Source organism: Elephas maximus, chromosome 24 (assembly GCF_024166365.1).
Source record: "Elephas maximus indicus isolate mEleMax1 chromosome 24, mEleMax1 primary haplotype, whole genome shotgun sequence".
NCBI lineage: Eukaryota > Metazoa > Chordata > Mammalia > Proboscidea > Elephantidae > Elephas > Elephas maximus.
This window is the reverse complement of record NC_064842.1, coordinates 45,526,545-45,530,903: the sequence shown is the minus strand read 5'-3', so window position 1 is coordinate 45,530,903 and position 4,359 is coordinate 45,526,545.

Sequence of the window (4,359 nt, the reverse complement as noted above, 5' to 3'; positions counted from 1 at the left end):
AACTCATAGTGATACCGTGTGACAGAATAGAACTGCCCCACAGGGTTTTCTTGGCTGTCATCTTTACAGAAGCAGATCGCCAGGTGTTTCTCCCTCAGAGCAGCTGGATGGGTTTAAACCCCCAACCTTTCAGTTAGCAACAAATTGCTTAACTGCTATGCCACCAGAGCTCCTTGGAGCCAGATTATATGGGTTCAAATCCCAGTCTGACCCTTACTGTCTCTGTAACATCAGGTGAATTACTTAGCCCATCAGTATCTGCCTCATAGGGTTGATGTAAAAATTCAATGAATTGATGTATGTACAGTATAAGATTCCTGGAACATACACTCTGTAAGTTTGTACAAACTAGGTGTGAGACTCGGGCAACTTATTTCCTCTCTCTGACCTTTAGTTTTCTGAATTAAGGGGGCTAAATTAGGTGACCTCCAGGTTCCTTTCTAACCTCCCAGTTCTAGGCTTCTGAACTTAGTTATTGGAAAATACTCTGCAGCTTCTGCCATGGGCCAGCTCTATGAGTAAACAGCTGACTGTGTAGTGTAATTTAAATGTGTATAAACATATTACCCATATCACTGGGCATCTACAATTATACTTTCATGTCTAGCTGAAGTTCAAATTCTCTGTTACATCCTAGCAGCAAACAAGATTGAAGGATCCTAACAGTAAAATAGAGGCAACAGGCACCCTGGGAGGTGAGGTGGCAGAGGAGACAAAGTGTGCAGCCTGCCTGCCATAATCTCAAATTCCTGCTCAGTCTGACTCCTTCTGTCTCACTGACTACATCCTCTGACTAGATGAACTAACCTTCTTCCTTTCTTTAACTCCACCATGCTGTTAAGCTACTAGTATATTTTTACCTTCTTTTCTCTATCAGACTTTAGGAAAAAATGGTCAACACCAGCTACTCCCCTGTCTGGTCACCTGGTCACAGATCCAGTGGCCCCGTTTCTATCCCCATCCTCCCTACCCTCTCTGAAGAACTTGACACCATTGATTGTTTCTCAAAATGCTCTTCTCCTTTAGTGTCCCTGACCTGACCTTCTGGCCTCCGCTTCTTCTGTCACTTTTTGAACTTCAGACAGCTTCAAACTCTGGTCTCATCTTTGCTAAGCCCAGGCCTAAAGGGTGGGCAGCCTCAGGGAATCACGAAACTCTTGAAGAGTTTAGATATCAGCATTCCATTTCCAGAATGTGTGCCATTCTTTTTTTTCCCTTCTCCCAAGCTCAATTTTACAGTCCCCCAGCGGCCCTCTTCCCCTGCCTTCTTTTTAAACATATGTTCAGGGAACTGCCCAGGCAGGTTCAAAACAAACAGCTGCCAAGAGCACCACCCTTCCCCCGCTGCACTTGCCTGATGCTATAAGTGGGATGGAATCTACCATCCCTTGAAACTTTGGAGTCAAGTTGCTAATACTCAACCCTCTAGCAGACTATCCTGCTCTGTGTTTTTTGCTTAGGAGGATCTGGAGCCCCCTAGATCTCCTGGCTCCATTCCCCATTTCTCCCTGCCTTTGAGGGATGTGGCCCTGTGTGGTTGGCACTTGCTCTGGGCTTAGTGACCCCAGGGGAAATTTGAAGTGGATCAGCAACTCCTTTCCACTTTCAAAGCTAGGCTAGACTAAAACCTTTCAGGCATCTCTATTCTTCCCCACGGATGACCCTTTCTAGACCCTAGCATATTTGTTTGATTACATTTGGGAGCATGGAAGGGAACCTGATTATGGGCTTAACAAAAAAGAGGTTTATTTTCTTCATGTAGCAAGAAGTCAGAGGTAGCAGCCAGGGCTGTGCAGCAGGCTCAGGATGTCATTAATGTGCCAAACCCCTTTTATGTTTTTACTCCACCATCCTTGGTAATTGGCCATTGTTCTCATGGTCTAAAGATGGGTTTTGCATCTCCTAGCATCATTTCTGTATTCCAGGCAAGAAAAAGGAAAGAATGGTGAAAGGCCCAAGTGGCACTTAACAGTTGAGTTTGCCCCTTCAGCAAGCTTAACTAGAAACAACCTCTGCTTGTATCTCACTGACCAGAATCATGACACTGGGCTGCACCTACATACAAAAGAGGCTGAAGATTTTCATTTAGAGCCTTTGCCACCTAGACAGCGTTCTCTTAGTGACAAAGAAGAAGAAAATTGATATCTTATAGGCAATTAGCCCCTTTGCCGTAACTGGAACTCCTCCCACAGCGCCCACAACCAAAACCAGTTGCCATCTGAGTCAATTCCAATTCAGGGCGACCTAATGTGTGTGAGAGCAGAACTGTCTGCCACAGGGTTTTCAACAGCTGATTTTTCAGCAGTCGATTCCAGGCCTCTAGGTGGACTCAGACTTCCAACCTTCCAGTTAGGAGCTGAGCCCATTAACCATTTGCATCACCAAGGACTCTCACCCCCAACCAAGGTCACCAATAATTCCCAGCCCTGACTCTACCACTGCAGATCATCTAAGCTGTCTCTTTATTTGAGCAATACCACCTAGCAGTTAAGAGTCTAGACCTCAGAGTTAGAAACATTGCCTTGAAACCCCTATTCCACCACCCACTAGCTTTGTGAGCCTGGGCAAGTCATTCAGTGCTTATTCTTCACGTCTATAAAGTAGGGATAATAATTGTTCCCACTTCCTATTGTTGTTGTCGGGATTAAGTGACTTAGTGAATATATAGCCCATGGCACATAATAAGACCACAAGAAATGCTAGCTATTATTATTTGACTGCTGTATTAATCATACTGAATTATATTTTAATGTATCTCATTTAAAAGGTTTTGTGAACTCACTAGCATGCATGCTGCCTCCTTTTCTCTTCCTCCACTGTCAAGTACTGAAAGCAATAATTTTAACTATACAAGTAATATATGGTTATGTTTATATATAATATAAATTCCTTTGCCTTGTAAAAATTCAAAACATTACAGAGAAGGCTAAAGTCTCTTTTGGCCATCCCACCCCTTTACTGTCCCTTTGACCAATGCCTGGATGTAAACATTGTTATAAATTTATCGCTTTCCAGACTCTTCCCTATACATTTCATATATGTATATGTACCCACGGAAAATGCGAATTTTTTTTTTTTTACTGTTACTTGTATCATATTGTATGTATCACCCTTCAACTTCCTTTTTTTAAACTCACCTATATATCTTGACGGAGTCCTGGTGGCGCAGTGGTTAAGAGCTTGGCTGCTAACTAAAATGTCAGCAGTTCGCATCCACCCGCCGTTCCTTAGAAACCCTACGGGGCAGTTTTACTCTGTCATATAGGGTCACTATGAGTCAAAATAGACTCAAAGGCAGCACATTTGTTTTTTTTTGTTTTATATGTCCTGGCAATCCATTCATGCTATTAAATATGGCTCCCCCAAGTTTTCTTTTCTTTCTCTCTTTCCAAACTGCTTCCTACCATGTACTAGTATGGGTATACAACACCACTATCAGTTGTTGTCCAGTTGATCCCAGAGTCAAACTGTGTTCCATAGGGGTTTCAATGGCTGAATTTTTGGAAGGCAGTCACCAGGCCTTTCCTCCAAGGCACTTCTGGGCATACTTAAATCTCCACCTTTCAGTTAGCAACTGAGTGCCTTAACTGTCTTCACTACCCAGAGACTCCATGCATATATGATACTACCACTTATTTAGCAATCCCCTATTAATTGCCACTGAGGTTGTTTTCAACTTAGGCTATTGCAAAATAATGATGCAAGGGCTATCCTTATACACACTCCTCTAGATACCGTAAGATGAAATTTCTTGGTTTTAGTATACAAGTATTTTAAATTTTGAAAGATATTGCCAAATAACCCCCTAGAAGTAGCTGTATCTAAGAATGTGGTCTTTTCCATCTTTAGCTCAGGACTTCTTTTGGCCTAGCATAGTCTGAGCTCAATAAACATTTGTTAAAGTTCACACCCCACCAAGAGTTTGTCTGGAGATTACTTAGGGAATTTTCTACATCCTCAAACCATGGTGGCATAGTGGTTAAGAGTTACAGCTGCTAACCAAAAGGTTGGCAGTTCCAATCCACCAGGTGCTCCTTGGAAACCCTATGGGTCGGTTCTACTCTGTCCTATAAGGTCGCTGTGAGTTGGGAATGACTTGATGGCAACGGGTTTTTTTGTTTTGTTTTGTTTTTTAAGGCCTCTTTAGGGAAGCCCTGGTGGCATAGTGGTTAAGAGCTATGGCTGCTAATCAAAAGGTAGGTATTTCAAATCCACCAGGCACTTCTTAGAAACTCTGTGAGGTGGTTCTAACCTATCCTATAGAGTCACTGTGAGTCGGAATCGACTCAACGGCAATGGGTTTGGTTAAGGCCTCCTTAGGCTATTTTCTGTGTTAAAAAATGCTTTCCATTGAGTCTA